The sequence below is a fragment of the Coregonus lavaretus genome, assembly GCF_964263955.1.
Source record: "Coregonus lavaretus genome assembly, chromosome: 14".
NCBI classification, from domain to species: Eukaryota; Metazoa; Chordata; class Actinopteri; order Salmoniformes; family Salmonidae; genus Coregonus; species Coregonus lavaretus.
Genome location: NC_140001.1, coordinates 8,939,779 through 8,950,653, shown reverse-complemented (window position 1 = coordinate 8,950,653; position 10,875 = coordinate 8,939,779).

Sequence of the window (10,875 nt, the reverse complement as noted above, 5' to 3'; positions counted from 1 at the left end):
ATTCCTCCTCTGGATCATCCAGATGGTCATTGGCAAACTTCAGACGGGCCTGGACATGCGCTGGCTTGAGCAGGGGGACCTTGCGTGCGCTGCAGGATTTTAATTCATGACGGCGTAGTGTGTTACTAATGGTTTTCTTTGAGACTGTGGTCCCAGCTCTCTTCAGGTCATTGACCAGATCCTGCCGTGTAGTTCTGGGCTGATCCCTCACCTTCCTCATGATCATTGATGCCCCACGAGGTGAGATCTTGCATGGAGCCCCAGACCGAGGGTGATTGACCATCATCTTGAACTTCTATTTTCTAATAATTGCGCCAACAGTTGTTGCCTTCTCACCAAGCTGCTTGCCTATTGTCCTGTAGCCCATCCCAGCCTTGTGCAGGTCTACAATTGTATCCCTGATGTCCTTACACAGCTCTCTGGTCTTGGCCATTGTGGAGAGGTTGGAGTCTGTTTGATTGAGTGTGTGGACAGGTGTCTTTTATACAGGTAACGAGTTCAAACAGGTGCAGTTAATACAGGTAATGAGTGGAGAACAGGAGGGCTTCTTAAAGAAAAACTAACAGGTCTGTGAGAGCTGGAATTCTTACTGGTTGGTAGGTGATCAAATACTTATGTGTCACGATCGTCGAACAGAGAGGACCAAGGCGCAGCGTGGAATGCGAACATACTTGTATTTTTAGAATCACACGAACAAAACAACAAAACGATACGTGACGTCCTTGACAGAAGATCCCACCATAACTGGACCAAGCAGCGTGTCCAGGAGCCAACGCCAGAGAGGGCTCTAAAGGATATCAACCTCGACTGGGTCAAGCCGCGGGAGGAGGCGAGACGCTGGACTTGGGAGCAGAGGAGCGAGAGTCTGGCGAGAGCCATGGAGGCCTGGCCCACGGGGAGGAGAGACGGCCAGAGAATTTTTAGGGGGGGGCTCACGCCGTGGACGACGGGGCAGCAGGAGGCCGGGATAGAGTGGTTCAGCGGGTTGGCAAAGGAGGCCGCCAGGTTACGGGAGTCACTGGTCACCAGGGGGAAGGAGAATGTAGAGGCACGGCGAGAGGTACTGGGGTGTGTTGCCAGTCCGGTCCGTTCCTGATCCCCGCGTAGGGCCAGTGGTGTGTGTCCCCAGTACGGTCCGGCTTGTTCCTGTCCCTCGCACCGAGCCTGTGGTGCGCGTCGCCAGCCCGGTCCGGCATGTTCCTGCACCTCGCACCAAGCCTGTGGTGCGCGTCGTCAGCCCGGTCCGGCCTGTTCCTGCTCCCCGCACCAAGCCAGTGGTGTGCTTCGTCAGCCCGGTTCGTCCCATCCCTGCTCCCCGCACCAAGCCTGTGGTGCGCGTCGTCAGCCCGGTCCGGCCTGTTCCTGCTCCCCGCACCAAGCCAGTGGTGCGCTTCGTCAGCCCGGTTCGGCCCGTCCCTGCTCCCCGCACCAAGCCAATGTTGCGCGTCGTCAGCCCGGTCCGGCCTGTTCCTGCTCCCCGCACCAAGCCAGTGGTGCGCCTCGTCAGCCCGGTTCGGCCCGTCCCTGCTCCCCGCACCAAGCCAATGGTGCGCGTCGTCAGCCCGGTCCGGCCCGTCCCTGCTCCCCGCACCAAGCCTGTGGTGCGCGTCGTCAGTCCGGCACAGCCCGTGCCTGTTCCACCGGTGCCTGGTCCGGCACCGGTCAGCTGCTCCACTCCGGAGCTAGAGCAATCCGCTCCACCAGTGTTCAGTCCAGCTCCGGCCAGCAGGGCCAGACCGGACCAGGGGCGCTTTGGGGGGTTTGTTGGAGGGTGGGGGTCAAGCCCGGAGCCGGAACCGCCTCCGAGGAGGAATGCCCACCCGGCCCTCCCCTGTTCGGTTTATGTTTGGCGCGGTCGCAGTCCGCGCCTTTGGGGGGGGGGGGGTACTGTCACGCCCTTGCTCTGGGACTCTGTTATGTTGAGCCAGGGTGTGTGGTTTCTATGTGTTTTGTGTGCTAGGGTGATTATCTAGTTCATTTGTTTCTATGTTGGCCGGTGTGGTTCTCAATCAGAGGCAACGTGTATCAGCTGTTGCTTGTTGTCTCTGATTGGGAACCATACTTAGGCAGCCTGTTTTCCACAGTGTGTTGTGGGATCTTGTTCCGTGTTTGGTTAGTGTCTATTGCCAAGGACGTCACGTATCGTTTTGTTGTTTTGTTCGTGTGATCATTCAAATTAAAAGTATGTTCGCATTCCATGCTGCGCCTTGGTCCTCTGTGTATGACGATCGTGACATTATGTCATGCAATAAAATGCAAATTAATTACTTAAAAATCATACAATGTGATTTTCTGGATTTTTGTTTTAGATTCCGTCTCTCACAGTTGAAGTGTACCTATGATAAAAATTACCGACCTCTACATGCTTTGTAAGTAGGAAAACCTGCAAAATCGGCAGTGTATCAAATACTTGTTCTCCCCACTGTAGCTACACTCCCCTACGTATTTATTTGGACAGTAAGCTACAATGTTTCATTTGGCTCTATACTCCAGCATTTGAGATAGAAAGTTACAGAGGCACAAATATATATAATATATCATAAATATATATCATATATCATATATCATAAATATATATCATATATCATATATCATATATCATATATCATACCCCCAAGACATGCTAACCTCTCACCATTACAATAACAGGGGAGGTTAGCATTTCTGGGGGGGTATGATATTTATTATTCTGTAACTTTCTCACTCATCATTATTCACGATTCATTCATGATTATCTGTAATCATGGTAGCATCCATATTAATGTTGAAATGTTCAGAAACATATTCTATTGTTATTTACAATAAAAGTGACTCTAAAATGACACAATACATTATTTACCATTCATTTCTATTGGGCACAAAATAATCTGAAACACAACCAAAACAAACAGCAAATGCATCCAACAAGTGTGTAGAGTCACAAGCCTGATGTAGTCGTTGTAAATTAGGAATATGGGACCAAATACTACTCTTTTGACTTCTTTATTACACATATGCGTGAATTTGTATAAATACTTAGGACACCTTTAAATGGGGGGCCTAGATACATAAAGTGCTTTCATTTCTAAACGGTACAACAGATATGTATGAAAATACCCTCAAATAAAAGTTGACAGTCTCTACTGTCGTTTCATATGAAAATGTTGATCTCAAATCCAAAATGCTGGAGTATAGAGCCAAATTAAACGTTTTAGCTTGTCCAAATACGTAGGGGAGTGTACTCTATGTCAATGGCTGGTACTATCGGCACTGTGTGCTATTCTTGTCCTGGACGCCAGAGGGCAGCCTTGTCCTACAGCGTCATCACATCACACAACCTATCTCAATCTCTGCTCAGGCACTTCGAATGTAGTTTGCTTTATCATAATATTTCCATGATGAATACATTTGCAATGATGTACTTTGTTGAATGCGTGTTCTTCTGAGATGATGTAAGTTTAGGTGATTACATCATAACCATGGGGTTCCTCACTGAGACAGATGAGTGTGGTTGAGAATGAGATCTAGGGTGATGAGGAAGTATCTGTGTGTGTGTGTGTGTGTGTGTGTGTGTGTGTGTGTGTGTGTGTGTGTGTGTGTGTGTGTGTGTGTGTGTGTGTGTGTGTGTGTACGTACATGTTTCACTATATTTGTGAGTATCAGAAGTCCTTACAAGAATAATAAACCCCCCAAAAATCTGAGAAGTGAGGACATTTTGCCGGTCCTCTCTTGTAAAAAGGTTATTTTAGGCATCAGGGTTAGGTTTAGGGTTAGAATTAGGGTTAGAATTAGGGTTAGGGTTAGGGGTCAGGAGTTAAGGTGAGGTTTAGGTTAAGGTTAAGGATAGGGTTAGGGTTAAGATAGATATAAAACATATTCATCATAGATACATATATAGTCTTATCTAGAATATATTCTGGTAAACAGATATCTATGTAAGGTCAAATAAGCCAGTGTTCAGTATAGAATGGTCAGGGGAGAGGGGATCAATAGTCCATTCATCCAGTACTCATGGTCATATCGACTGATCACTGCTCTGAATAACCTTTGGCCCAGCTCATCATGAGAGAGCCAATGTAAATAGGCCATCATCGCAATCACACACTAATTCCTCACAAAGAACAATTGATCTGTATTTAAAAGCAGCATACGGCTCTCTCTCTCTTTCTCTCGCTCTCGCTCGCTCGCTCGCTCTCTCTCTCAATTCAATTCAATGGGCTTTATTGGAATGGGAAACATATGTTTACATTGCCAAAGCAAGTTAAATAGAAAAACAAAAGTCAAATAAACAATAAGAAATTAACAGTAAACATTACACTCACAATAGAGACATTTCAAATGTCATATTAAGGCTATCTCTCTCTCTCTCTCTCTCTCTTTCTCTCTCTCTTTCTCTCTCTCTCGCTGTGTCCTGCTGTTCAACTGTACTCATAGAGAAACAATCGCTCACCACACACACAGACACACACTCAAAGTACACACATATTAAGTGGTTAACTGTCAAACTACACACCCAGAGGTCAGCTAAGGTCAGAGTTAATTTACATAAACAGATGGAGAAGCATTTTAAAAGCCTTTGTGTGTGTGTGTGTGTGTGCGTGCGTGCGTGCGTGTGTATCCGCATGGTGAATGCAGTTATACTGTAACACCGTCCTCCCACCAACGTCCCGCTGGCCCTGCTGAACCATGGAGACAATTAGCAGGCTGGATACATATATCATCCTGCCTGGTCACCCGTGATACAAGTCAGTATTAGACGTCCATCCATGTCTGAGGACGTCGGGAGATGACGTGGAAACAGTGAGCGATGTTACCTTCAAGTAGGTTTCGGTTTTATTAGGGCATTGTGGACAGTGATGGCAGATGGACATAACCATCTGCCTCTGGTGCAAAAGTTTGCATGTTTGAATCCAGCGATATATTTGATTTTAGATTTTTGTTTCGAAGCCTATCCCAAACCCTTACCTTAACCATTTCAAGTTAATGCCTAACCTTAAGATTTCTGAGATAATGTCTAAACTTAACATTTAACACTTAGAAATTTGACGTTTGGAACAACTTCAACATTTGATGTTTGAAAAACAAGGATGAACGTCTAATTCTGACGCGAGACTGTGAGAGCTTGTTAATGTGTGTGTGTGTGTGTGTGTGTGTGTGTGTGTGTGTGTGTGTCTGTCGCTATGATGACTTTCTGTAGATGACACCTGCTGACAGCAAGCTCATCTCTGATTGGTCGAAACATGACAGGGTCAGGGTGATGCTAATGAATGTGATCTGACAACAACAGTATCTCTCTCTTTCTCCCTCTCTCTCTCACACACACAAACCTGACTTGCCGCCCCTCCACAGTGTGTGGTTAGATGAGGGTATTGATTATATTGCCTTTGATGTGATCCAACAAAAACAATTGTTCACAAATAAAAATCTAAAACACGTCTCTCTCACACACAAATACACACACACACACACACACACACACACACACACGCTAGTGCTGAGCGATTAACCGAAATATTGGTTATTTTTCATTTTTGAAACAACTAACTGACAGACATCGGTTTAATTATTTGAATACCATTTTCGTTATTTATTTTCTTCTGTGAACTCAATACCCACATTGTGCTGCAGTTTCTCTAGAGATCAATCAGATCAAACCCAAACTGTGGAGTGGGGAGCTGTAGTTTCCAAAAGGCCAATGTTCTACATAGTTTAGAGCAGAAAATGTGAAATATTTATATATATATATATTTTATTATTTTAATAATTTTTAAAAAACTCAGTCTGGGTCTCAACTTAATGTTTGTGAGTTAGAATAGTAGAATACACAAGGTGCAATTTAGACATTTGGTTGTGCATCAGCAGTTTTTCTCTTGTTATGTCAGTTACTAAATAGTCACTAAATTAGACCATGTCAGCTAACATTTTTTAGATCGGTAAATTAGTCTAGCGGCCAGCTATCTAAACTTAGTAATCATGGACGAATTACCGGACGGGTGGCCCCTATTGATTTTGTTAGTCAGTCTCACTCAGATATAAAAACTGCAAACATTTCTCTTTCTCTCCACCCAATGGCAAAATGTGACAACGTACACAATTTCTCTCCGCTGTCAAAAGGGGGTGAAATGTGTTATTCAAGTACTGTGTATAACTGATGGTTTTAATAAGTAGTCTTGGTCAGTCACTACCATCATGGGACTGTATTATTGTTTTACTCTGTGTTGTTACAGTATCCAACCCACATAATCCATAGTGCATTATAAAAATAATCCAAACCGAAATCAAAAATCATGATATTTTTAAAATATAATTGAACTGAAATCGACCTAAAAAAAAACACTAATCGCTCAGCACACACACGCACACACACACGCGCACACACACACACACACTCTCTCTTGCCGCCCCTCAACAGTGTGTGGTTGGATGAGGGTAATCACAGCTAATTAGATAGTGTGTGAGGGATGAGGTAAGAGGTACACGGCTGTTCCCACAAGAGACCATCAGGCCAGTGTTGGCTCTTCTCTCAACAAGAGATCATCAGGCCAGTGTTGGCTCTTCTCTCAACAAGAGATCATCAGGCCAGTGTTGGCTCTTCTCTCAACAAGAGATCATCAGGCCAGTGTTGGCTCTTCTCTCAACAAGAGATCATCAGGCCAGTGTTGGCTCTTCTCTCAACAAGAGATCATCAGGCCAGTGTTGGCTCTTCTCTCAACAAGAGACCATCAGGCCAGTGTTGGCTCTTCTCTCAACAAGAGATCATCAGGCCAGTGTTGGCTCTTCTCTCAACAAGAGATCATCAGGCCAGTGTTGGCTCTTCTCTCAACAAGAGATCATCAGGCCAGTGTTGGCTCTTCTCTCAACAAGAGATCATCAGGCCAGTGTTGGCTCTTCTCTCAACAAGAGATCATCAGGCCAGTGTTGGCTCTTCTCTCAACAAGAGATCATCAGGCCAGTGTTGGCTCTTCTCTCAACAAGAGATCATCAGGCCAGTGTTGGCTCTTCTCTCAACAAGAGATCATCAGGCCAGTGTTGGCTCTTCTCTCAACAAGAGATCATCAGGCCAGTGTTGGCTCTTCTCTCAACAAGAGACCATCAGGCCAGTGTTGGCTCTTCTCTCAACAAGAGACCATCAGGCCAGTGTTGGCTCTTCTCTCAACAAGAGATCATCAGGCCAGTGTTGGCTCTTCTCTCAACAAGAGATCATCAGGCCAGTGTTGGCTCTTCTCTCAACAAGAGATCATCAGGCCAGTGTTGGCTCTTCTCTCAACAAGAGACCATCAGGCCAGTGTTGGCTCTTCTCTCAACAAGAGACCATCAGGCCAGTGTTGGCTCTTCTCTCAACAAGAGATCATCAGGCCAGTGTTGGCTCTTCTCTCAACAAGAGATCATCAGGCCAGTGTTGGCTCTTCTCTCAACAAGAGATCATCAGGCCAGTGTTGGCTCTTCTCTCAACAAGAGATCATCAGGCCAGTGTTGGCTCTTCTCTCAACAAGAGACCATCAGGCCAGTGTTGGCTCTTCTCTCAACAAGAGATCATCAGGCCAGTGTTGGCTCTTCTCTCAACAAGAGATCATCAGGCCAGTGTTGGCTCTTCTCTCAACAAGAGATCATCAGGCCAGTGTTGGCTCTTCTCTCAACAAGAGACCATCAGGCCAGTGTTGGCTCTTCTCTCAACAAGAGACCATCAGGCCAGTGTTGGCTCTTCTCTCAACAAGAGATCATCAGGCCAGTGTTGGCTCTTCTCTCAACAAGAGATCATCAGGCCAGTGTTGGCTCTTCTCTCAACAAGAGATCATCAGGCCAGTGTTGGCTCTTCTCTCAACAAGAGATCATCAGGCCAGTGTTGGCTCTTCTCTCAACAAGAGATCATCAGGCCAGTGTTGGCTCTTCTCTCAACAAGAGATCATCAGGCCAGTGTTGGCTCTTCTCTCAACAAGAGATCATCAGGCCAGTGTTGGCTCTTCTCTCAACAAGAGATCATCAGGCCAGTGTTGGCTCTTCTCTCAACAAGAGATCATCAGGCCAGTGTTGGCTCTTCTCTCAACAAGAGATCATCAGGCCAGTGTTGGCTCTTCTCTCAACAAGAGATCATCAGGCCAGTGTTGGCTCTTCTCTCAACAAGAGATCATCAGGCCAGTGTTGGCTCTTCTCTCAACAAGAGATCATCAGGCCAGTGTTGGCTCTTCTCTCAACAAGAGACCATCAGGCCAGTGTTGGCTCTTCTCTCAACAAGAGATCATCAGGCCAGTGTTGGCTCTTCTCTCAACAAGAGATCATCAGGCCAGTGTTGGCTCTTCTCTCAACAAGAGATCATCAGGCCAGTGTTGGCTCTTCTCTCAACAAGAGATCATCAGGCCAGTGTTGGCTCTTCTCTCAACAAGAGATCATCAGGCCAGTGTTGGCTCTTCTCTCAACAAGAGATCATCAGGCCAGTGTTGGCTCTTCTCTCAACAAGAGATCATCAGGCCAGTGTTGGCTCTTCTCTCAACAAGAGATCATCAGGCCAGTGTTGGCTCTTCTCTCAACAAGAGATCATCAGGCCAGTGTTGGCTCTTCTCTCAACAAGAGATCATCAGGCCAGTGTTGGCTCTTCTCTCAACAAGAGATCATCAGGCCAGTGTTGGCTCTTCTCTCAACAAGTCTCACAGTCCATGTTTCTCAAATGCCAAATTTCGATGTTGTTCCAAACGTCAAATTTCAAAATGTTTGGTTACTTCTCTGTATTGTTCCAAGGTTAAGTTTAGGCATTTACTCAGAATTCTTCAGGTTAGACATTAACTCAGAATTGTTAAGGTAAGGGTTAAGGTTTGGGATAGGCTTAAAACAAAAATATCAAAAACAACTTTCTATCGCTGGATTCGAACATGCAACCTTTGGAACCAGATTTGCTGGATTCTAACTGGATTTTAATATGCAAACTTTGGACCCAGAGGCAGATGCTTACGCCCATCCGCCATCCCCGTCCACAAGCGCTCACTGTTGCCCCTAGTGGCCGGTTCCCACGTCATCTCCTGACATCCTCAGACATGGATGGACGTCGAATATTGACTTGTCTCACGGGTGACCTGGCTGCTTCTCTAGCTGTACGACATCTCAGAGCCGGGCAGAGCGGCCAGCCAGGGCTGTAATGACAGCCAATTAGGAAGCAGTGCTGGCTGCCACCGTGATGACAGCTGGTTACCATCGCACAGCTCTAACTGCAGATCAAACAACACACACTGACCTGATAACTAATTAGCTCTGTGACTTAGGGCGGGTGAGACACACACACACACACACATATACACACACATATACACACACATATACACACACACTCTCTCTCTCTCTCTCTCTCTCTCTCTCTCTCTCTCTCTCTCTCTCTCTCTCTCTCTCTCTCTCTCTCTCTCTCTCTCTCTCTCAGAGTGAACAGAGTCCTTCCTCTGATCTCCTTGTTGATGTGTGAATCTCCATCTAGGTCAGAGCAGCCTTTCAATGTCTCATCCTCTCTTCCAGTTTTTTTTTCTCCATCTCTCTCTCTCTCTCTCTCTCTCTCTCTCTCTCTCTCTCTCTCTCTCTCTCTCTCTCTCTCTCTCTCTCTCTCTCTCTCTCTCTCTCTCTCTCTCTCCCTCTCTCTCTCTCTGTGTATGTATGTGTGTGTACGTGTGTGTGTGTGTGTGTGTGTGTAAGAGAGAGGGGATGCGGTGATGTCGTCATAGTCACACAATGACCTTTGAAGAACTGGCTTGAAATTGAGGGACCACTTCAAAAGAGAAGCATTAAAAATAGAACACAAAACTGTTTTAAACAAACATGAGAAATATCTTCAGAGCCTGTTTCTCTCCTCTTGTACTTTCATTCCTTCAACCCCCTGCTTCACTCCCTCTCTCACACCATCTTTCCCCCACTATTCTGCCCTCCCGCATTCTCTCCCTCCCTCCCTCCCTCTCATCTCTCTCTCTCTCTCTCTCTCTCTCTCTCTCTCTCTCTCTCTCTCTCTCTCTCTCTCTCTCTCTCTCTCTCTCTCTCTCTCTCTCTCTCTCTCTCTCTCTCTCTCTCTCTCTCTCCCTCTCTCCCCTGGGGTGTATTTTTGTGTGGACTGTGATACAGAATGTGTGTGTGTGTGTGCATGACACTGTGAGAGGACGATGAGGATATTGACTGTGACAGAAACACTCCTAGCCAATCAGTATCTGTGTGGCATCTGTATATTTCTGTTCCCTCATGTTCTATAGAGTGGCGTGCCATCCATAGATGCTGTCTAGATTATGTGGTGCCAACTGAAACAGTCTTCTAGACTTGGTCAAGCTGTAGCGTAAACATAGACTGTTAAGATAGAAGTTCAGGACTAGTTCTCCAACTGTCACACATACATGCACACACACACACACACACACACACACACACACACACACACAGAGAGAAGAGAAGTGTGTGATGTGATCTGACCGCCTCATGCATTGTGCATCACCCCCCCCCCCCTCCCCCTCTCTCTCTCTCTCTCTCATCAGGAGTACATGATGAACAGACAGCATAACATCAACAGACCTGCTCTCAATCTATTCATCCCTCCCTCCTCTCCTCTCTCCCCCCCCCCCCCCCCCCAACAACCTATTAATGTCACACTCTCTTTGAAAAGTAACATCACAGAGAAGAATGAATTAAATCTGAAATCTTTCCACTTCAATGAGAATCAGGAAATCGTCTGCCCTGTGGGGTGTTGATGGGAAAGGGGGGGAGCTGTCTCTGTGCAGATAAATCAGAGAGTCAGTGGGGGCTCTCTAAACCCCCCCACCCCACAGCGGGCCGATAAAAGGCCACGCCTGATTGGCTGCGGCTGGGCATTTCCGCTCGGAGTGGCAGAGCAGAGGATGTTGGGATGTTTGGATACAAACGCAGTCATTCATGCAGACATGA